We start from the raw sequence: 25,589 nt of genomic DNA, 5'->3' as shown, positions 1-25,589 counted from the left end.
CATTCCACCTTCCATTGAATAAAAGCATCCTGCATTTCTAATATTATTACTTATTCATACTAAGGCTGAAGTAGCCTGTGCAGTACATAAGAGTCTTCTCCATTCGGCTCGGTCCATGGCAACACGTCGCCAACAATGCAGTCTACGGAGGGTCCGCAAGTCATCTTCCACCTGATCGATCCACCTTGCCCGCTGCGGACTTCGCCTTCTTATGCCTGTCGGATCGTTGTCGAGAACCATTTTCACCGAGTTACTGTCCGACATTCTGGCTACGTGCCCGGCCCACCACAGTCGTCCGATTTTCGCGGTGTGTACGATGGATGGTTCTCCCAGCAGCTCGTGGTTCATTCGTCTGCTCCACATACTGTCCGCCATCTGCATCCCACCATAGATGGTACGCAGCACTTTCCTCTCCAAAGCTCCAAGTGCGCGTTGGTCCTCCACGAGGATCGTCCAGGTCTCGTTTCCGTACAGGACTACCGGTCTAATGAGCGTTTTGTAGATAGTTAGTTTGGTACGGTGGCGAACTTTATTTCCAGCCATGATGCATCTCCGAATTTTCAGCAGTCACCAGTGAGCCCAAGTACACAAATTCTTTTACCACCTCGATTTTGTCACCACCGATGCAAACTCGTGGTGAGTGGCTTACATTATCTTCTTTTGAACCTCTTTCTATCATGTACTTCGTCTTCGGCGTATTGATGACTAGTCTGATCGCTTAGCTTCCCTCTTCAGTCTGATCCTGTCTCAGTGAGTAACAACAACTGTGGTGTGACTTACTAAAGGTCTGACTTATGCACAACGCGTCGTATTTGGAACTCCTTTGTGACACAAAAGGCGCAAGAGGTGGAGCCTATTTGCAACATCTTGCGGCTACAATGAAAATAAAAACACAAAAACCAACCGGGAATCTAACCATGGACCTTGAGACTTGCAACCTTCTACTATAACCATCACACCAACAATTCTATTTGGAGATTCTGCTACAAGTGCACTACATAAACAACAAAGTCATTTGTAACTTCATTGTACCTTATACGGAACATGCAAGGGACTGTCAAAAATAAAATACTGCTCAGCTGAGCTCAAAGTGTGTTGCAACATGTCAGAAACATTGTCGTAACAGCAATGAACCGAAGTGTTATTAATTCTGCAACTAATCTGTTTTGTTTCTGATATGAAACACATCGAATTTTTTACCACCCAAGAAGTCAATGGGTAGAATATTGCGACGCCACTTAAACGGAAATGAAACATTGTGTTTTTTCTGAAACTGGGAAGTGGCTTTAATGTGACTCGATGTATTCCCAGTGATTAATTGATTAATTATTTTAGAGCGTCTTAGGGGAAATGCTACAAGGTTAAAAGACTATTATTCTTCCATTTACTTCCACTATTAACTTGTTTTATGTATCAACAAGCAGATACGCATTTCGTTTCCTACTTGGAAACTTCTTCAGTGTTTGTTATCGACTGTCGATAACAAACACTGAAGAAGTTTCCAAGTAGGAAACGAAATGCGTATCTGCTTGTTGATACATAAAAAAGTTAATAGTGGAAGTAAATGGAAGAATAATAGTCTTTTAACCTTGTATTCCCAGTGTCTTCTATGCAATTTATTATGAAGACACCTATTTGAAAGATGTTGCGCGTGCTGCTTGGGGATGTAGGTTCCCTCCACCTTCTCAAAGCTACGTGTCATAATATCTATCCTGCATTTCTGCCAGATTCTATTTAAAACTCTTGGTATTCAAGCAACGATCAAAAAGAGCTTAACAAATTTGACCTCTTCGACTTCGATGAATACAATCCCGTTTGCTTTACACTTGACTGTTCCAGATTCTAGTATTTCCGTACATCAAACGACATGGTTTTTATAATAAATATCAGACTCCGGGTTTTGCAATAAATTCATATTGCATACTTCATCCCTAAAAGTGGGTTTCTAAATACCAACGTCGTGATTCCAAATATCTAACAGCTATGTTTGTAAGTACCAGATACTTGACAGTTAGGAATGACATGGAGCTCTACGGCCATGCTATAGTGTTTGAATTACGGGAATTTTCGATTTTTCGCTCGTCGCCAATTGTAGTTTAATAAAACACGTCTTCTTGGTATTATTGTAGTGAAAGTGTATCAAGACTGTGCTGATTAACCCCTGGCAAAGCACTTTATTTGATTTTTTTCGCCATTGGAGACAAACTACGAGGCATGACCTACCTACGGTAGCAAGATGACAATTTGTTCATATGGTTGGTTCGTTTATCGATTTGATCGATCAATCCTATAAAATTATTAGGAAATTTATAGACAGTTGCAATTGATGAATTATCAAGAGACTTGAAATTCGTTCGCTAGAGCGTGAACAAGTAGCCTCACAAGCGAAAATTATTTTATCCATGTAATATTTAGGATGGGGACTTCAGATGTTAGCACGATGTTGAGTCATGCATCACGCTATAATATCTCCAACAATTTCAATTTCAGAATTTCTCACCTCAAACTACAAGTTAACCATTAAACAGCCTCCATCCGTTACGATCCTTTCAAGTGATCATTAGCATGTTGGCGTAAACAAATTAATTAATTTATTTGATTATCATGCTGTGTACCACATTCCATCCCATTCCATCTTTCTCGTCGTGCAACATCGTGCATCGCTAAAAAGTGCAAAGTAATCAGAATAATGTAGATTAAAAGTTGGACGAGCCCGCCGCATCCTTTCGCTAAATATACCATCCCCGAACTACCCCGATTCCACCTATCTATAGCCGTTACAACGCAAAATTATCTCGCTGTGTGAAGCACAATAAAATATTCCACCCGCGAACTATGGCGAGCGCGTCGGCCTCGGTTGGTTGCACTTTCACGCGGAAACCGGCAGCTGAACCACGATTCATCCCCCGTATCCTCTTCAGCTCGAGTGGAATCGTTCCGGAAAGGAAGCGAAACTTTACACCATGCACTTTCAACCCGGTACCGCCGCCCGTTCCACCCCACTACAGTGTGTCTGGCCTGGCCAATCGCCGAAGTTAGTGTAGTGTGTAGCACTCGGGAAACTCCGGTCTCTGAAATCATAAGTCAAAGTTTGTTTTCCGCGCGATTTTATCTGGCAGTGGTGGCTTGAAGTTTTCAACTTGTTTTGACTTCCTACTTAAACTGGATACCTCTATACATAAGCCCGTCTCGACATACATATTCTGCGGGTTAAATCTTCTGGAACAACGTTGAACCGTGTCCGTTGTACGGCTGGGCTCATTATTACCTTTCACGTTTTTCTAAATGTGAAGATTTAACATTGAAGTGGTATTATGTATCTAGAGGATATTAGGAAGCTTGAGTACTTTTGAAAAGTTTGATGAGTATTCAAATTGCGCTTTAAAAGACCGTTTAATGTTGACCGTTATATGTTTGTTTATGATGTTTCCTATTTACGTAGAAATTGTTTCAAATACCATTGATGCTAAAAACGACAGCAGCGTTAATTTCCAAAGGGTTGTATACTACACTGCACATGCTTTGGAGTTTCATGAATTTAAGACAAATTATGATACCGAGCAAAAGACCATGCTGAGGGTGGCTGGGTTCGATTCCCGGTGCCGGTCTAGGCAATTTTCGGATTGGAAATTGTCTCGACTTCCCTGGGCATAAAAGTATCATCGTGTTAGCCTCATGATATCCAAATACAAAAATGGTAACTTGGCTTAGAAACCTCGCAGTTAATAACTGTGGAAGTGCTATATGAACACTAATTTGCGAGGCGGCATTGGCCTAAGAGAGGAATGAAGAAAAATAATGATACCGCCCACGTCCTCACAGTTAATTTAGAATTAGAAGCAGAAAGTTTGTTCGATATGTACTCATTGCTATTGGATTTGGGTTATTCGGCAGAATGCCGTTTGAAAAACGGGTCTAAAGGTCACATGGCTACCGCTTCTGCGTTGGCGTAATTTGATTGTAAATCTAGGAGGAACTTAAGCCCCATTTTATTCCGATGTTCCGAATACACCCAGGTTTTTCACGTAGTTGGAATTCATTAATTTCTCAATTAGCCTAAACTTCCTTGACTTTTTGTGATTTTTTTCGTGGGTACCTCATTGTTTCATTGACGCTGAAGGTCTAAATCGACTAAAACCAAACCGTGGAAAAAAACCTGGGTGTACACAAATTGCGAGTAAAGTGAAAAAAACAGGGTTTTAATTTTGTTTTTATTGATCAAATAATAAAATTACTCTTTTATGATTCTTTCCTTATTCCTTTCCTTAACCTCTTTCAATAACGCTGCTTCGTTGTGCAAGAGTAACAAAGACGAGAATCGTTCCTGGTCCATTGTGGATCTCAACGGATCACTTATAGTAATTCCAGCTTCTTCCTTATACTTCCTTATACCATTTTTTTTCTTCACTGTACGTTTTGATAACTACCTATTGTTCATCGCTTTGATAAAAACCACTTCTATAGTTGAGCTCGATGCTAATACTTTATCTTTTACAGTAGACATTCGCCAATAAAGGTTTTTTAAGGGTGCTAGTAGAAAAATGTCCAAATATTTTTGCAGGAAATATCGAGGTCTTTAACACCGTCTAGGAAAGCTGGTAAAATGAACAGTTGGCTATATTGAGATTAAAACACTAAGAAAACTTGTGCATGGTTAACATACGCCTAATGTTAACCATGCACAAGTTTTCTTCGGAATAACATAAGGTACCTATGCTGATATTTTGGGTTTTAGACCGAGCGAATAGCTATTATTATCCAAAATATCAAACGTAGCCGTAAAAATTGGGTGTGATGAAATTTTCAACCATTTTTTCCGTAAGCTTTAATTCTTAATAAATTCATCATAAAATTGGTTCAAACTACAGTGGCAAATAGGACAAATTTCACAAAGATGTTGCAGGGGTGAGTAGTAAAATTTTTGGTTTGCATCGTTATAGGAAGAGCTTTTTATCACATGGCATGTATGCAGGTAAAATGAACACTTGTATCAAACTTATACAAATTTATGATAAAAATTGTGCAATTGTTTAGCGGGAGTTCAAGCAACAAACTATATCAAATAATCAAGATAAAACTTTGAATATCTAAATTTAATTTCAAAATAACTGATATTCCAAAACTTTTTTTCATCTTTTTATTATTTTGATAATTAAGAGCTTTTCAAAAGATATACCAGATTTTTCAAAAGGCTCTCGGTAATCTTAATTGGTTATATTTACGGTGCTGGAGTTGAAAAAATAAAAATTAAATGTTACAAAAGGATTTTAGAATCAATGTTCATTTTACCACCAGGCAGTGTTCATTTTACCCGCACTATTTTTGTACATACGAAATTTCGATGTTTTTTATTTCAAATAAAAACTATGTAAAACGATGTTTATTAGCGAAAACAATGATCAGAGCAATAAGAATATGAGTTAAATTGTTGGTCTAAGTGGTAAAACTAGCAAATTATTCTCGTTTTATGATTAAATTCAACGCAAGTCCTTAACGTGTTCATTTTACCACCTTTTCCCCTATATATTTTCGGCTGGTTCGGATGAGCTTCCAAACAATCGTATCTATACGAGATTCGGGTGATTAGTTTTATTTTGTGTAGTCGGAAAGTAAATCAATCACTTCGCGGTCGATCATGTTTTGAGTGCGTGTTGGCTTGTATTTTTTATCGGACGCAGAATAATCACGCGATCCTGTAAACAAGAGCTTCTCACGTCGCTGGTGGGTTAATTTGAGCCAACGCCACTGATGAAAGCAGCGAATCCTCTTTTTTCATTGAATGGCGTTTGATTGCGTGGGTGGGCACAAGCTAGTCCACCAGCGTCATAAGAAGTTCTTGTTTACAAAATCAATTTCGCGTTTTTCAAATGTTGGTGCCGAATAACTTAGATTTCTGCTATAATCCTATTTATTTATCATCAGACTAAGGCCGGAGTGGCCTGTGCTGCACATAAAAGACTTCTCCATTCAGCTCGTTCCATGGCTGCACTTCGCCAACCACGCAGTCTGCGGAGGGTCTGCAAGTCGTCCTCCACCTGATCGATCCACCTTGCCCGCTGTGTTCCCGTCGGATCGTTGTCGAGAACCATTTTCACCGGATTACTTTCCGACATTCTGGCTACGTGCCCGGCCCACCGCAGTCTTCCGATTTTCGCGGTGTGAACGATGGATGGTTCTCCCAACAGCTGATGCAACTCGTGGTTCATTCGCCTCCTCCACGTACCGTCCGCCATCTGCACCCCACCATAGATGGTACGCAACACTTTCCTTTCGAAAACTCCCAGTGCGCGTTGGTTCTCCACGAGCATCGTCCAGGTCTCGTGTCCGTAGAGAACTACCGGTCTTATAAGCGTTTTGTAGATAGTCAGTTTGGTACGGCGGCGAACTCTATTCGATCGGAGCGTCTTGCGGACCGAATTTCTCTGCTGGTATCGTTATCGGCGGTCACCAGTGAGCCCAAGTACACGAATTCTTCAACCACCTCGATTTCGTCACCACCGATAGAAACTCGTGGTGGGTGGTTCACATTGACCTCTCTTGAGCCTCTTCCTATCATGTACTTCGTCTTTGACGTGTTGATGACTAGTCCAATCCGTTTAGCTTCGCTTTTCAGTCTGATGTAGGCTTCCTCCATCCTCTCAAAGTTACGTGCCATGATATCAATGTCGTCGGCGAAACCAAATAACTGGACGGACTTCGTGAAAATCATACCACTTGTGTCAATCCCTGCCCTTCGTATACTCCCTCAAATGCGATATTGAATAGCAGACACGAAAGACCATCACCTTGCCGTAACCCTCTACGCGTTTCGAAGGGACTCGAGAATGCCCCTGAAACTCGAACTACGCACATCACCCGATCCATCGTCGCCTTGATCAACCGTATCAGTTTATCCGGAAATCCGTTTTCGTGCATTAGCTGCCATAGCTGGTCCCGATCGATTGTATCATATGCGGCTTTGAAGTCGATAAATAGATGATGTGTGGGCACGTTGTATTCGCGGCATTTCTGCAATACCTGACGTATGGCGAACACCTGGTCTCTGGTAGAGCGTTCACCCATAAATCCCGCCTGGTACTGCCCCACGAACTCTCTTGCAATTGGTGTTAGTCGACGGCATAAAATTTGGGAGAGTACCTTGTAGGCGGCGTTCAGCAATGTGATTGCGCGATAGTTGCTACAATCCAGCTTATCGCCCTTTTTGTAGATGGGACACACGACACCTTCCATCCCTTTCCTGCGACAGCACCTCATCCTCCCCAACCATGATAATCACCCAGTGCAGCGCTCTAGCCAGTGTTTAAACAGCTCTCCTGGTAGTTGGTCAACTCCAGGGGCTTTGTTGTTTTTCAGCCGGCCGATCTCCTCATGGATTTCCTGGAGATTCGAAGCCGGAAGTCACATGTCCTGCGCGCGAACTCCATTGTTCATTACCATACCGCCACCGTTGTCTGCCATATCGCCATTCAGGTGCTCTTCGTAGTGCTGCCGCCACCTTTGGATCACCTCACGCTCGTTCGTAAGAAGGTTCCCGTTTATGTCCTTACACATATCGGGCTGTGACACGTGGCCCTTACGTGAACGGTTCAACTTCTCATAGAACTTTCGTGCGTTATTAGCGCGGTACAGTTCCTCCGTCTCTTCACGGTCTCGATCTTCCTGCTGGCGCTTTTTCCTCCGGAAAATCGAGTTTTGTCTGTTCCGCGCCCGTTTGTATCGTGCCTCGTTCGCCCTCGTGCGGTGTTGCAGCAATCTCGCCCATGCTGCATTCTTCTCCTCAACTAACTGCTCACATTCACCGTCATACCAGTCGTTTCTCTGATCCGGAGCCACCGTGCCTAGTGCAGCGGTGGCGGTGCTTCCAATGGCGGATCGAATATCTCTCCAGCCATCTTCAAGAGATGCTGCGCCTAGCTGCTCTTCCGTTGGGAGTGCCACTTCCAGCTGCTGCGCGTAGTCTTGGGCTAGTCTACCGTCTTGTAGCCGCCCAATGTTAAGCCGCGGTGGACGACTCCGACGCGTGTTGATCACCGTCGAGAGTTTTGAGCGCAGACATACTGCGACGAGGTAGTGGTCGGATTCAATATTCGCACTGCGGTAAGTGCGTACGTTCGTGATGTCGGAGAAGAATTTACCGTCGATTAGAACGTGGCCGATTTGGTTTTCCGTTACTTGGTTGGGTGCTTTCCATGTGGCCTTGTGGATATTCTTGCGGGGGAAGAAAGTGCTTCGGACTACCATTCCACGGGAGGCAGCAAAGTTTAAGCATCGTTGGCCGTTGTCGTTCGATACGGTATGCAGACTATCCGGTCCGATGACCGGTCTATACATTTCCTCTCTTCCTACCTGAGCGTTCATGTCACCGATGACGATTTTGACGTCCCGCAGTGGGCATCCATCGTATGTCTGCTCCAGCTGCGCATAGAACGCTTCTTTCTCTTCGTCGGATCTCCCTTCGTGTGGGCAGTGCACGTTGATGATGCTATAGTTGAAGAAACGGCCTTTTATCCTCAGCTTGCACATCCTTGCGTTGATTGGCTGCCACCCAATCACGCGTTGGCGCATCTTTCCCAGCACTATGAAGCCGGTTCCCAGCTCGTTGGTGGTGTGGTGCCACAGCTTTGGTAGAAGGTAGCCGCTCGATGCCCGCTTTTCCACTCTGTCTAGTCCAGCAGATTTCCTGCAGCGCTACGACATCGAAGTTGCGGGGATGTAATTCATCGTAGATTATCCTGTCGCAACCTGCGAAGCCTAGCGACTTGCAGTTCCATGTTCCAAGCTTCCAATCGTGATCCTTTATTCGTCGCCTAGGTCGTTGCCGATTGTATCGAGTCGTATTATCTTCTATATCGTTCGTAATAGTTGTTTTTAAAGGCGGCTTATTGGGCCTGCGCAAACCTCCTGTCTCGTCGAAGGGCCGTCGTGTCAGGGCTGTTTAGCGTCCCACCTAACACCAGGACTTGGGCTTGTGCGCTTTGAGCGGCACACGGTCGCTTTGGCGGAGCCTACTTGCGGATACATGCAGCTTTTTATAGAGGTTTAACAGGGCCCACTGTCAAACCCCACCACATCCTAGGCAGGCGCCACAACTCGCAGATGGCCTGGGGAGGGATCGTCAAGCCCTTGGACATAGTCCCTGCTGCCCCTGCTATAATCCTACTCACCCCTTTTTCGCTTTTAGACGATGATGAAAACAAACCATTTTTATTGATTACTCTCGAATTTGCTTGTCTGCGAGATGCAAAGATAATAAAAAATAAGCACTTCAAACTTTGTGTTCAGACTGTGATAATCATTTATTTAGGGTGAGTCTAAATAGGAGTGAATGTCGCAATACTTTGTGTAAAATTATTATTTAGTCGCTTACCGAGTCAACTTCATATGGATTTCCTTCTCATGTATTTTCTCTGGCTTTTGGTACGATGAGTGTCGACGTCGAGCCATTTTTCTCCCCCAAAGCTAAATTGATTGTTTGGACGTGGCCAACATCCTTATTGGTCTTGCAATAATGAAACTCCAATGTACAGTAAGAATAGTATTCTGATTCCAAGAAGGCTGTCAATTGGAGAGATGTGCATATTTGTTGTGTCTCGGCCAAACACGACTAGCAACTACGGAGTGTACAGTCAATCCAGCCAAGCTAAGCTAAACAAATTTTTGAAAAATTTTCCGAAAAAAATTCGGGAGGAAGTACCTTGAATATTCTGAAGAACTTCCCCATCATATTCTCTCTTCTCTTTTCATTTTCACTTCTCACTCCGCATTTCTCTCATTCGCATTCCTCACTTCTTACTTCTCATTTCTTACTTCTCACTTCTTACTTCTCACTTCTTACGTCTCACTACTTACTTCTCACTTCTCACTTCTTACTTCTCACTTCTTACTTCTCACTTCGTACTTTTCACTTCTTTCTTCTCACTTCTTACTTCTCACTTCTCACTTCTCACTTCTTACTTATAACCCATCATATTTCTATCTTCTCTTTTCATTTTCACTTCTCACACGCTTAAAATCAATAACACAGAGATATGTTTGCTTCACACAAAACGGACCTAATGCAGAACATCCCCTAGATGAGCGACAGTTACACAGGGGATGTTCCGCATTAGGTCCGTTTTGTGTGAAGCAAACACATCTCTGTGTTATTGATTTTAAGCGTGCACTCCGCATTTCTCTCATTCGCATTTCTCACTTCTTACTTCTCATTTCTTACTTCTCACTTCTTACTTCTCACTTCTTACTTCTCACTTCTTACTTCTCACTTCTCACTTCTTACTTCTCACTTCTTACTTCTCACTTCTTACTTATAACTTCTTACTTCTCACTTCTTACTTCTCACTTCTTACTTCTCACTTCTTACTTCTCACTTCTTACTTCTCACTTCTTACTTCTCACTTCTTACTTCTCACTTCTTACTTCTCACTTCTTACTTCTCACTTCTTACTTCTCACTTCTCACTTCTCACTTCTTACTTCTTACTTCTCACTTCTTACTTCTCTCTTCTTACTACTCACTTCTTACTTCTTACTTCTAGCTTCTCATTTTTAACTTTTCACTTCTCCTTTCTCGCTTCTCATTTCGCACTTCACACTTCTGACTACCCACTTCTCGTTTCTCATTTCTCTCTTTTCATTTCTCCTTTCTAACTTCTCATTTCTTACTTTTTACTTCTCAACCCTCACTTCTCGCCTTCATTTTTCATTTCTCATTCATCACTTTTCGTTTCTCACTTCTCACTTTTCACTTCTCATTTCTCACTTCTCTCTTTTCGCTCCTCAACCCTTACTTCTCACTTCTACTGCTCACTTTTCATTTCTCCTTTCTCACTTATTACTTTCTACTTCTCGCTTCTCACTTTTCATTTATCACTTTTCAATTCTCACACCTCACTCCCCACTTCTAACTTTTCATTTCTCTTTTATTTCTTTTCACTTCCTACTTCTGACTTCCTAATTTTTACTTATGACATCTCAGATCTGAGTTCAAACTATTTAAACCCGTTCGGGAAAGCGGCCAAATGGCCAGACATCTTGCTATTAGAGACCAAGGAATCCTCTGTTTCTTCGTGAATGCCACGGGAAAGGAATAATTGGTTTGTGATGAAGGTAATCTATGAGAAGTTTTTTGTGGTAAACAACTAAGTTTTTAATTTGTTCTTCTTCTCTTTCTCCATTGGCATTTCATTCCCCACTACCGCCTCGTACCTTCGCAGTGTTCATTAAACACCTCCACAGTTATCAATTGCGAGGTTTCTAAACCACGCTATATCATGAGGCTAACACGATGATATTGTTTTGCCCAGGAAAGTCGAGACAATTTCCAACCCGCAAATTTCCAAGGCCAGACCGGGAATCGAACCCAGCCACCCTCAGCATGGGTTTGTTTTGTAGTCGCGCATTTTACCGCAAGGCTAAGGAGGCGCCCGTTTTTCAATTGTACAACGATATTGTAAAGGCACGCAGACAAAAACCATGTTTCAAATCCATTCAAGTGATAACGGGATCCAATGTCTACTTTAAAAAATACACGCCCGGTGGCTTTTGCATACCGAGGGTCGCGCTTCTTTCTATTGAAGCGATGTGCACTATGCAACATCAAGTAAATAAATCATAATTGAAACAGATTTTACGACCGTGATTGAAAATAAATCGAGATAATAAAGCGCTGTACAAAATGTGTATCACGCAGGATGAGATCGACACACTAATCACATGACGATTTTTCGGGGTTTTAAAAATACAATTATTAGTAGCTATCAAAAAAGTGAAAATGATATGCCCCAATGCAATCCATGTTTGATAATATTTGAAAGTTTTGTTCTTACAATTTGATGCGAAACTGCTGAGTAAGCTGTATTTAAAATGTCTGTATGGAATTATGAAGTATGATCATTGCCAAACACTCCAATGTGGTGTTCAGAAAACAAACAGAAACTTACTATTAAACAATATTGTTGTTTTGTAACTAAACAATTGATAAAAAGAAATCGATCAAAAGAATTGATCGAGAAAAGAATTTGATTAATTCCACTTTCAAATCGTTTCTTCACATGTACATATTCCAGCCAACGGTAAAACTATCTGTCTCGTACTTGCCTTGATTCAAGTACAGGTTCTTTTTGCACAAATTTCAAATGTGGGAACATATGAAGCCCAGGAAAACTAATATCATCATGTAAAAATGGAAGAAAATATGCAAAAACTAGTTCCAAACTATCACAAAGCGCGTACCAGCAACAGATCTCTACGGATGACTCTCCATCAAAACTAACCCGAAAATGAAATTCAAATTCCCCCCACAAATCACACAAAGGACAAAAGTTCGCCAACAGCGCCCAATAAATGAATGGGACGCAAGCCCCAACAGAGAGGTGGTGAGGAAGCTGCCAACTCAAGCAAGACAAAAAAGCGGAGGAGAACTTTTCCCATTTATGACACTCTTCCTTTCAACCGGGAACGAAATCATACATTTTCCGCTCCATTGTGTCTCCAACGACGTTGTCGCCGTTGCTATGTCCATGGTAGGGGGGAATGGTCAGATATTTACTACAATGTTAACTCATATTACTGCGGTCGGTTAAATTCGAAGGGGTTTTTGGACTGCTGACTAAGTCGATAATAAATTCAAATGACCGTTACAAGTGAAAAATCAATTTAGTTGATCAACTTTTTTTTATCAAAAATATGGCCAAAAACAAAAGATGTCTCGTATCTGGAATTATTTTAACAATATTTGAATTTTAGGTTGGTTTTTAAACTTTTACCGAACAGTTCTGTAGTTCAAAATCTACCGAACACCAAAGAACTGGTCTATTAGAATATTATTTTTTAGTATATTTAATAGTATTTAATGTGTTGATGAAGGTTGATGAAGTTTCTTACCAAATATTTGCAAAAATTGCTTCATTATTGCATGATTTACTGAGAAATAAAATGTTTACACAAATTTTCACACGAAACACACTCCCATTTGAAAAAAAAAAACGGTTTTGTATTTCCAGCATGACAATCTTGGGTTTAACAAGGAGCGGTTTAAATAATTTAAAAAAAATTGTAAGTTGTCTAGTCCATGTACGTAGGTGTAATAAATCAAGGATCGCAATACTTTCAACTTTCTCATCCATCCGTATATTATTACGTTTGTAACGGTTGTGTCGTGAATCTTTTCTGGTCAACAGTGCCATTCAGAACACTTTCCCCAACAGGGGAAGTAAACCAACCAGAAGGAAAACTTCCCGTTTTTCGGTCCCTATGGCAGCCCCCTCTCGAACAAGCCCTTCAGAAATGCCAACATATTCGTCCTGCCAGGGGTGCAATGGCGGTGGTCTGGTATGAAACTAGAGAACGCAAGCAAGCAAACAGGCAGACGACAATGACGATGATGATGCATGCAAATGATGGTGATCCATTATTAACTGTCGTCGCCAGGCGGATCGTGTTCACCTTCTTCGCCTAGTGCGCGTCGTCATTGTCGGAAGAAGATACCAAAGTTGCAACCGGCGTGGGTGGCAAATGGGGGGAGGAGGAGGGAACTGCTTCCAGCAGCGGCGAGTGTGTAATATTACCATTTATCCAGGTGCTCATTTGGGTTGGCTCGTTGCTCGTTACCAAGAAACAACCTTGTAGCATCTGTGTTCAGCCCCTCGCGAACCCGGTAGCAAGGATCGTGGGAAGCGACTGACTGCACCACAGATATAATATTGCAAAATGGTTTATGAGAAATGAACCGCCAGCCAGTTCTGCCATCAGTAAAGACCTGGGTGACGACGGTTATTACGCTGCCGCGCTGGTGAAAGATTAGAGGTAAAATACGTGTCGAATGCAGGAAGGATCTCTTCCCTGCGTTGACGGCTCGGCTGACCAGGCGAGTTATCTCTGGTCGGTGGGTTGGCAAGGAATTTAATTTAGCAGAATTAATGTGGGTCCAGATTAATTGAAACCACTGAGCATTTGTAGAGGATCTTACGTTTGGCTTAGTGTGTTTTCTGCAGGGTAAATCGGAGTGGTATGAGCCCTCATGTAAAGTACTTAAATACAGTAATATCCCGATTTTATCACCCCCTGGTGAATTTTGGGGTGATAAAACAGAGTATGTGACAAAATTGGAAAAAAAATTTCTTTTTTTTAAATTCATTCCAAAAATATGAATCCCAGTTCGTGTTCGATCACGGTCGAGTGAGGTAGCATCAGTGCAATTCATCGTCCGCGTTTATAAATTTCAAGAGGTGTTCGATTACGCGCCCAGTCATACCGGCAAAAGTGATTAATCAGTAAATCGAAAAGCTAATAACCCCATCGAGCAGTTCACGCGAGTGTAAAATAAATAAATAAAACAGAAAAGTGGTAGACCAATCAGATGAACAATACAAGTTTCCCCCGTGTGGGGGAAACCTCTGGTGGAGGGTCCAGAGAAAAAATATGGTAATTGAGAGACTAGAGGATGGTAAAAATCTTCATGGAGTGTCGCCAGTGCTAGTGGACAAAACTATTCAGGGCTACTGTGGAACAGTGGCATCAGTAAAAAAGACCAAAGATGGCAACATTTTTGTCACAGTAAAAAATGAAAGTCAAGCTAAAAACTTGACTAAAATTGAAAAAATTGCCGAGGGAATAACAATGAAAGTGTACGAGCACAGATCGTTAAACTCGTGCAAAGTAGTAATTTTCTGTCGCGATTTGAAAAATGATACGGACGCTACAACTCTTGAGATCGTTGCCCAACAAGGGATTATAGAAGTGAAGCAAATGACCAAAGGCCCGATCGACAATAAATCTCCCACCGGAATTTTTGTGCTTGTTGTTAAAGGAACCGTCCCACCGAAAGAAGTGAAAATTGGCTACCTAGTGTTACAAACGCGGCCATGGTATCCAAATCCATTACGCTGCTTCAAGTGTCTTAAGTTTGGACATACAAGCAAGGACTGCAAAAGTGACAAAAAGTGTAGTAAGTGTGGTGAAGAATTTCACGAAGAATGTAACAATGCAATGAAATGTGTCAATTGCTTCGGTGAACATGGCGCTTTCTCCAAAGGATGCCCAATCCTGGAGAAAGAAAAAATGATAACGAAAGTGAAAGTGGACAGGAACGTATCATTCTGGGAAGCAAGAAACATAGTCGAAGCTGAGGGTAAAACAACATATTCTAATATGTTGAAATCTTCTATCGATGGTGAAGTAAAAAAGCTTATTGAAGAGAACCAAGCATTAGTATCAAAGATCAACGAGTTAAAGGAAGAAAGAAAAACATACGCAGAAAACCTAAAAACTGAGATGAAAAAGCAATTCGAATCAAAGTTAAACCAGTACAAAGAAGAATTAAGAAGTTCCGTTCATGGAAACGAAAAAAAAGTGAATCAAATGGAAAAAAATTACCAAGAAATGCAGGAAAAGTGTGATCAACTACTGACTGGATACAAGGAAGAAAAACAAAGAAGAAAGTTAGCGGAAAAGGAGATTGAAAAGCTTCAAGAAAACTGCAGTAAACTTGAAAATCTATTAAAGTTGTATGGACACAAATCTGCCCCTAAACATACAAGGAGTCAGGAAAATACCCTACTTTCCCCTCCAAGGAAGAAGAAAGGAGTTAGCAAAATGCAATCATGCGAAGTGGACGACTATGTCAACTCAGAAGCAGAACAATCCGATAATTCTACCAACCAAGATGAAGATATGCGGTCCTGAAGCCGAAATCACATCCAATGAGACCATAAACAACACTAAATACTCAATAGTACACCGTAATCACACCAAAAACAACCTCAAACATAGCACAACCTACACATAACCTGACAAATAGAGAAAATTGTATGGTCTCTTGGAATGTACGGGGACTACGGAGAAGAAGAACTGAATTAAAATTGTTAATGAATACAACCAACCCCCAAGTGGTATGCCTTCAAGAAACAATGTGTAAAAACGATTATCAATCTTGCATAAGTAAGTATAAAACATACCATCGACCAAGACCAGATGGTGCGAGGTCAGCAGGCGGGGTAATAACAGCAGTAAAAGAAGACATCGATAGTGAATCCATTGATATAAACACAAGCTTAGAAGCAGTTGCTGTAAAAGTAGGCGCACCGATCAATGCGAATATACTGAATATATATCTACCTCCCGGAAAACGGATTCAAAAGAATGAGATCTTGGATCTGCTGTCTCAGATCTCTAAGCCTTTCATATTGGTAGGAGACCTCAATGCACATCATCCACTTTGGGGATCCAGCGAAATCAGTCAGCGAGGCAAAATCATAGAGTCAGTTATTGACGAAGAAAACCTCGTACTTCTCAACAATGGTGAAAATACTTATGTAAACAGCAATACAGGAATGGGATCATGCATCGACATCTGCTGTTGCTCAGACCAATTAGCAGGCTCCCTAGAGCTAACAGTCTCTAATGACTCCCATGGAAGTGACCACATTCCACTAATCTTATCAATGCCATACATGTTAAGGAAAAAGAATGCCTACCAAAGTGGAAAATCGAAGAACCGAGCAGATAGAATTGATAACAAAACAGATAATTAAAGCAGCCGAACAATCAATTCCAAAAACGAAAGGGATTGTCAGGGAAAAACAGGTACCCTGGTGGAATAATGAAGTAGCTTCTGCAGTGAAAGCGAGAAGAAAGGCCTTCCGAAATTTACAAAGAAGTAATAGAGTATCCCCAAATCTCAATCATACACAAGACTTCCGGGAATCAAATATCAAAGCACAAGAGATTATCATGAAGGCAAAAAAGAAATCATGGGACGACTTTGTTCAAAAATTTAACGTGCATACACCAGCAAAAGAGTTGTGGAACAACTACAGCAAAATTCAAGGAAAATATAAATCCTCACATATCAGAGAAATCAAACTAAATAACCAACGAGCAACTAACAGCCAGAGCATCGTTGATAGCCTGGCCAAACACTTTGGACAAATATCCAGTGACAAAGAATATACACACGCATTTCGGACATTTAAAAACACCATCGACAAATCTCCGCCAACAATCAACCAGGATGACAGAGCTGAATATAATACGGTATTTTCCAAAAACGAGTTGGAAGAAGCGATGGAGGGACTGAAAGGATCCTCCCCTGGGCCAGACGGAATCCATTATGCCATGATTACTAACCTCCCAATAGAATACAAAAATCTTCTTCTGAAAACCTATAACGGACTATGGGAAAGTTCAATTTATCCAGAAATCTGGACTAAATCAATAGTAGTTCCCATATACAAGGGAAAAGGAGAAAGGAACTGTCCAGGGAACTACAGGCCAATATATTTGAATAGCTGCCTCGGAAAGATTTTTGAGAGAATGATCAATAATCGGCTTATGCACATAATTGAAGAACGTAAGCTTATCAATGAACACCAGTTTGCATTCCGAAAAGGAAAATCCACCTCAAATTATCTAGCTCTATTTGACACCACAGTTTGCATAAAAAACTTCTTACACAGGCGATCTTCTTGGACATCAGAAAGGCATACGATACAACCTGGCGTAGGCTGATATTGAACAGGATCAGCGAATGGAAAATTGGTGGAAACCTTACCAAGTACATTCAAAAAATGCTGGAAAAAAGAACTTTCAGAGTTAAAGCAAACGGTACGCTCTCCAAAGAAACTGAAATGGAGAACGGTCTATGCCAAGGATCAGTTATAAGCGTCACTCTATTCCTGATTGCAATTGACACCATATGCTTGGGCCTTCCATCAGGCGTCAAAGCTTTTCTTTTCGCTGATGATGTGGTGCTCATTGCCACTGATACCAACCAAAAGAATCTTTTCAAAAACTCCAATCAGCGCTCAAATGGGTTAAAACATGCGAACAACGCACCGGTTTCAAAATATCAACAGAAAAATGCGCAACAGTAGTGTTCAAGAATTCCAGATCTAGTAAGCAAAAGAGCCAAAGAGTACAAATAAACTGCGAAGCGAACCTATTCTAGATAAATCTAGTCACAAATGCCTTGGAGTAACACTAGATCAACATCTCACCTATAAGACGCATATAGAAGAGTTGAAAGCAACATGTATCCAAAGAATCCAGTTTCTTAGATCCATTGCTTCCAGATCTTGGGGTGGAGATCTTCAAACACTCATCAAAATCTACCTAGCAACTATACTTGAAAAAATGCTATATGCAGCACCGGTAACTTCATCAATCAGCTACGCAATAATTGGAGGACTCGAAATAGTGCACAACAAATGACTACGAATCATCACTGGTGCGATCCTTACTAGTCCGATAGTGAGCATACGGGCTGAAACAGGTATCCCCAGCATAAGATTCCTTTTGAACCAGAGACTGGCGATATTTGCAACAAAGGAAAACAACAATAATCGATGCCCCTCTAACGAAGAAACAGAAGAAGTGAGCAGCAATAGTTCAGGAGAATTATGGAACCAGACTTCAACAATTGAACCGAATACAATAAGATCCAGGAGCAGCAAATTCATTGAAGACATTGAAGCCAACATCCCGGCAACTAGACCTCTCTACACTCCGACCAGTGCACCATGGCAAAGAAAAAAGATAGTAGTTGATAATAGCATCTTGAGCGCCAGCAGAAATGGGAAGAACAATATCGAGCTGAGGAAATTACTCACGCAACGACTCCACACTAAATATAGGTTCCACTCAGCAATTTACACCGATGGATCAAAACTCCAGAACTGGTTTTAGTGTTATCGTAGACGGAACCATAATACGTAAAAGAACTCATAATCAAATAAGCATTTACAGTGTCGAAAGCATGGCAATAATAGAAGCCCTGCGCTGGATATCTAACCAAGAAAGAGTAGGCTCTTACATAATATGCACTGATTCTTTAAGTGTGATCAACAGCCTCGAGAAAAAAAAGATAAAATCCATTCTCAAGGATAAAATCATCAACAGTTAACGACTTAATATCAAATGGAACATTCATCACTTTCTGCTGGATCCCAAGTCACATAGGCATTCCCGGAAACGAAATAAAATAAATAAAAATAAAATAAATAGAAATAAATAGCTGATAAGGAAGCCAAGCAGGCCCTAAAATTGAACACCGTCATGCACGAAGTAGTGGATCAGAAAGAAATAAAAACGATCATCAAATCCAATATGACCAAAAAATGGCAAATGGAATGGGAATCTATCCGAGACAACAAACTAAGGGAATGCAAAGACACAATCATTCCATACAGAGAGGTATTCACAGGAAATCGCAGGGACGACATCGTACTTACTAGGTTACGAATAGGCCACACACATCTAACTCACGCATATATTTTGGATAAAACAGACCCACCAAAATGCTCAAAATGCAACCAAGTTCTAACTATCAAACATATAATAGTCAATTGCCCAGGATACGAAACGTAGAAAAATTGGACTTCAACCGAACATTAGAGAGGCATTGGCCGATGACAGTGACCAAGCAAAGAAAGTGCTAAACTTCTTCAAAGAAATTGCGCTGATTGATTCTATATGACTTGAAGGTCAACAGTAATATGTAGTCACGGTCATCGAGAACTAGGTGGTCAACACATATCTCACCAGCCTGCATGAGCGGAAATTATCAAGTAGCATGAAAACTCTCCAAAATCACTTTGAGATCTAGAAAAACGAAAATTCAACCACCGGAAGAAACCAACGAATATTCAAAACAAGTGCAATTAAATTACAAAGTGATCTATAATATATAACAATTAACAAACTCTGTATGTGCCAGAAATCACCCAGACTCGAATAACTATTTAAAGAGTCTTTAATTAAATAAAAAAAAAAAAAAATGTGAATCATTTTATGCCTTGGAAAGGCCAAATGCGTGAATTGTACCCGTTATTTCTTGTCGAAATTGCTTACAGAATATTTCCCAGGTACTCAGAAGTCGTTCGTAATAAACTAAAGGCGGTGAAAGTTATTTCATGAAAATCAATGTTGTTTTTGGTATTATTTACGAAAATAAAAAGAATGACAAAAAATTTTGGGGTGACAAAATCGGGTCGAAAACGTGACAAAATCGGGACGTGATAAAATCGGGTCGAAAACGTGATAAAATCGGGGGTAGACAAAATCGGGGAGTAACAAAATCGGGTCAACACTGTATCCAAATCAGTGCTTTGTAATTCATCAAATTTGGCTCATAAGGATATTTTTTTTTTCATCTGGTTTTCATATTATAAATTGGGAACGATTTCACTTCAAGTCAAATTTTAATTGTTTTAATTGTAAGCAAAGCTCAAAAGGTTTCTGAAAAACATCTAATTGAAAATCAAATTGACCTTCCTTATTAGTGGTGGGATGTGCGATGAATGTAACTAGCTGGGCTAAATTCCCGATTCTTCCGAATTCCCGATTCTCCCGAAACTTCCGCAGGACTTTGAAACAGAAGGTCGAAAGACAAAAGGTCGAAGGACAAAAGGTTGACTAGACAAAGGATGAAGGGACAAAAGATCGAATGGACAAAAGATCGAATGGACAAAAGATCGAAGAAAGCCGAAATTTTCAAAAATCTATAATTCTGGACATATGAAAGAGACAAAATATACAACAACAAGTTTGGAAATAGCCTTCTAAAGCAAAATCTAGCTTATAACATTTACCAGAGTTTTTTCCTTCTTTATTTCATGGGTAGTTCTTTAACGTAAGTAAGTAAGTTAATGCAGCAGCCACCGGGCGAGCTTTGTATGATCTTAAATTTTGAAAAAACCCAGAAAAAACGCCAAAACGTGTACAGTAAGAATAGCATTTTAATCCAAAGCTGCATATATCATAATTGTTTGCATATTATTCGGTGATTGAACCGTACGAACAATAGTTAATTAACTCTCAAACACGCGTGTTGTTGTAGTTTGTACAACACTTACAATCTTTTTGAGCATATGCATATTGCATATTGATGATAGGATTTTGTGTAGAAATAAGAGGCTGTGTGTTCAAGTCAAAATTGGGACAGCGTTCTCACGAATAGTTTGTAGGTTGGATATCTAAATCGCCTTAAAAGGTATCTTATACTACAATTTCCTTGTGCTCAGATACATTAATTCTATTATAAAGACATTCTAAGTTGTTGAAAACATGGCCCAATCTCTCCCTTATGGATTTTCAATTTTTACCAATTTTGTAATTTTATCCTTTCGACATTTTGTGTCTTCGACCTTTTGTCATAGTTTCATACGCCGGCATTCTTTTAACGAAGCAAAAAAAGTAACTCTGTTAGAAACCTCGCAGACAATAACAATGGAAGTGCTTATTTAACAGTAGGCTGCGAGGTTGCAATATCCCAGTCAGGGTTGTAAATATTCGGCAGCACTGGATAAATGTGATGTTTTTTTATTTCATTTTTTTATTTTCTTACTTCCTTGAAATTGGAATCTATGACAAAAGGTCGAAAGACAAAAGGTTGAAAGACAAAAGGTCGAAGGACAAAAGGTTGAATGGACAAAAGGTCGAATGGACAAAAGGTCGAAGGGACAAAAGGTCGACGGGACAAAAGGTTGTATGGACAAAAGGTCGAAAGGACAAAATGTCGAAAGGACAAAAGGTTGAAGGGACAAAAGGTTGAAGGGACAAAAGGTCGAAGGGAAAAAAAGGTCGAAATTACAAAATTGGTTGAAATTGAAAAGCCAAAGCAAAATTATGATGTAGGTACCGTCATCAGGGGGGACAATTGGCCAAATAAGGGTCAGATTGGGCCATGTTTTCAACAAATTAGAATATCTTAATAATGGAATTTATGTATATGGGCGCAATGAAATTGTAATATAAGATACCTTTTTTGAGCGATTTAGATAGCCGACCTACAGACTGTTCGTGAGAAAAAAAAATCACTTCCATTCTTGCGAAAATATGTAGATGACCTTATAACAGCAATCCCGCTCAACCAATTACAACACGTGCTAGACATTTTCAACAGCTATGACATCTAATTCCAGTTTACTTACGAACTGGAAGTGGATAACAATTTACCCTTCTTGGACACGCTCCTAATTAGACAAAGCAACCAGAAGGTGAAAACCGACCTTTTGTCTCTTCGACCTTTTGTCCGTCGACCCTTTGTCCTTCGACATTTTGTCTTTCAACATTCTGTTCCAAAGCCAGGGATGCATTGCTAGTAAAGAAAAAGAGAAAAAGTTGAAAATGGTTAGACGTTCAATATACCTACCTGGATACCTGGTTGGCTACAGCGTCGATACACCTATGCCTGGCGTATTGCAGAGCTCCATAATCGTCGATCTTGGGCGATGTTCCTTCAGTTTCCCCGAACGTTCAGGGTCCCAGGTTCGATTCCACCGCGTGCAGCCAGCGCCTTCGCCGGCCCCTATCTGGTTTTCTGTTGAATTTTGTTTTCGTTTTTCTTTCTCCCGACATTCGCACTAAGTGACCAGCCCACCGAAGTTTGCCGTATTTTATACGATTCACAATATTTTCTTCTTTGTATACTTGATCATGCGTCTGCGTCACACACCATTTTCTAGTTGTCCTCCGAGTATTGTACGCATCCCAGTACGCAGTAGGGCCCTCTTTAGCCGTGTGGTAAGACGCGCGGCTACAAAGCAAGACCATGCTGAGGGTGGCTGGGTTCGATTCCCAGTGCCGGTCTATGCAATTTTCGGATTGGAAATTGTCTCGACTTCCCTGGGCATAAAAGTATCATCGTGCTAGCCTCATGATATACGAATGCAAAAATGGTAACCTGGCTTAGAAACCTCGCAGTTAATAACTGTGGAAGTGCTTATTGAACACTAAGCTGCGAGGCGGCTCTGTCCCAGTGTGGGGATGTAATGCCAATAAGAAGAAGAAGATTGTACGTAGCACTTTTCGCTCGAAAACCCCGATAGCTCTTCGGTCCCCCTCTTTTAAGGTTCATGCTCCATGTCCATGAAGGGCCACTGGTAGAATCAGAGTTTTGTATAGAGCAAATTTCGTTTCCGTCTACATGTTGCGGGACCTAACCTGGTTACGTAATCCCTATTCGCAGCAGCAATACGTCTTTCCACTTCATGGGAAACGTTATTGTCACATGTCCCAAGCGTTCCAAGGCATAGAAATTCCTCAACAACTCCAAACACATCCCTATCAAATACTACCTCAGCACCAACACAACTAGGTCTTCCTCTATCTCTTCCTGCCACCATGTACTTTGTCTTGGTAGAATTATTGATTAAGCCTAGCTTCGCCGTCTTCCGCTTCTGCGATCGATTCCAATTAGATCGATGTCGTCCGCAAAGCCCATGAACATATGCAATCGTGTGACCTTGTGCCGTTCCTCTGCACGCCAGATCTCTTAATAGCGCCCTCGAGTGCAATGTTAAACAATAAATTTGAAAGTGCATCGCTCTGCTTCAATCCGTCTAAGGTCAAAAACGAGGTTGACATTTCGTCTGCAATCCGATTTCGAGTCATCCATCGTTGCACGTATCAGTCTAATCAGTTTCGCCGGAAAACCATGCTCGGACATTATATGCCACAGCTCATTTCTTTTCACTGAATCGTTCGCTGCTTTGTATTCAATGAACAGATGGGGAGTCTGCAAGTGAATCCCATTAGAATTCACTTTAATACTTTCTCATTACTCTAGTACTTCTAATTCTCATTCATATATTCCTATCCCATAGATCGCATCACTTACCAAAGTGAATCCAGATAATATATCCCTTCATACTAACACAATATCCTATCCTAAGACTATCGTGGAGATGCAGAGGTATACTCGGTCTCTAGTAGCAACGAGAGTTGAACTAATAATCCTTCCTTCCCTTGATGACCGTAAGGACGTGGCCGGCGCCGTAAGGCGCCGCACATTGAGAATGATAGCTAAAACCCAAGCTCCATTCAATTGGTTCCCTGTGCAATTTCGCAAGTTCTAGTCAATCACGGAGTAGCAACTACGAATTGTACGGTTATCCTGCTCATGCTCTGCTCAATGAACAGATGGTGAGTCTGCAAGTTGTACTCCCGGAATTTATCAAGGATCATCCGCAGGCTAAACATCTGATCCGTCGTTGATCGGCCTTCACGAAAACCTGCCTGGTATTCGTCGACGAAGGACTCCTCAAGCGGTCTCAGTCTGTTAAACGGGATACGAGACATTATTTTGTACGCCGAGTTCAGAAGGGTGATCCCTCTGTAATTGGCACACTCTAGTCTGTGCTCTTTCTTATAGATTGGGCATATGAGGCCATCCAACCAGCTGGCAGGTAGTTCTTCATCCTCCCATATTTTCTGGATAATGTGGTGGATTGATTGATGGAACTGCACACTTCCGTGTTTGAGAAGCTCGACCGGAATCTCGTCCTTCCCAGCAGCTTTACTGTTTTCAGCTCGTTTGGAGCCTTCTTAACCTCGTCCAGCGTTGGTGGTTCCACAGCTTGACCGTCGCCGACTATGTCCATTAGGGTGGCTCAAATTAGTATGGGAAAAACTTTGTTCAATTTTTTTGATGGGCCGCCGTCTTATTCGGTTCTATTTGATGCCCTGATGCTCTGGACAAAATTTCAGCCAAATCGGTCAACGTTTGGGCGGTGCTAAACTCGTTGGAAGTTTATATGGAAAAATGTATGCAGAAACATCCAAAAATAGTAAATTGCAGCTGGACTACACACGTAAATTGTGCCTTCCAACTGCAAATCACTGTTTTTGGATGTTTCTGCATACATTTTTCCATATAAACTTCCAACGAGTTTAGCACCGCCCAAACGTTGACCGATTTGGCTGAAATTTTGTCCAGAGCATCAGGGCATCAAATAGAAACGAATAAGAGGGCGGCCCATCAAAAAATTTGAAAAAGTGTTTTTTGAGCCACCCTAATGTCCATCCTGCTTCTTAATACACCTTCGTTTTCACCGTTCAACAAATCTTCGAAGTGCTTCTTCCACCTGGCTGCCACCATAGTCTTGTCTGTCAGCAAATTCCCGCCGCGCGCCATTGACAGTTGCGTAAAACCTCCGCATATCGTTTCTATCCATTTTCTTCTGCGCTTCAGCTATCACACTCTCTTCGTGTTGCCTTTTTTTCTGCGGTGGATTCGTTTCTCTTCTGCCCTTGCTACACTGTTGGAACGTACGAGCGACTAGCATTCGACTCCAAGCAACATTTTTCTTGTCCGTCACTCGCTGGTACTCCTCATCAAACCAATCATTTCGTTGGCGTCGCTGTGCAGTGCCTAACACTTCCTGCGCTGTTGTAGTCACAGCTTCGAGGATGTTTTCCCACAATCTGATGACGTCGCCAGGTCCGGTGGAATCTCTTAACCGCTCGTCCAGCTTCTGGCGGTACTGTGCAGCAACTCCTTCAACTGATAAGCGTTGGATATTGAAACGCATCGTTCTGTTGTTTCGTGAATTCGTGACGCTGGAAAGTCGCGCCTGAATTTTTGCAACTACAAGGTAGTGGACGTTAGAACGTAGAGGACGTTACATCTATAACATCCGAGAAATGTCGTCCATCGATCAGCACGTGATCTATGTATCTGTGAGCAAGAGTCTCCACTCGAATGTTGCCAGGTGTATTCTTACGTGCGAAATAGGTATTGCTGATTGCCATTCCTTTATCAGCAGCAAAGGTAATAATTCGCAGACCATTATCGTTGGTAGTGGAATGAAGGCT

The 25,589-nt window shown here is 41.3% G+C and overlaps 1 protein-coding gene across 4 annotated transcripts in view; it reads left to right on the top strand.

The window, feature by feature from the left end:
• LOC134217662 (EGFR adapter protein-like) overlaps nt 1–25,589 on the top strand; it is a 254,022-nt gene that overhangs the window by 157,603 nt on the left and 70,830 nt on the right. The gene's annotated exons all lie outside the window — the stretch shown is intronic.

The sequence above is a fragment of the Armigeres subalbatus genome, chromosome 2 (genome assembly GCF_024139115.2).
Source record: "Armigeres subalbatus isolate Guangzhou_Male chromosome 2, GZ_Asu_2, whole genome shotgun sequence".
Classification (NCBI taxonomy): domain Eukaryota; kingdom Metazoa; phylum Arthropoda; class Insecta; order Diptera; family Culicidae; genus Armigeres; species Armigeres subalbatus.
The sequence above is the reverse complement of the archived record's forward strand: the minus strand, read 5'-3'. Positions and strand labels throughout refer to the sequence as shown.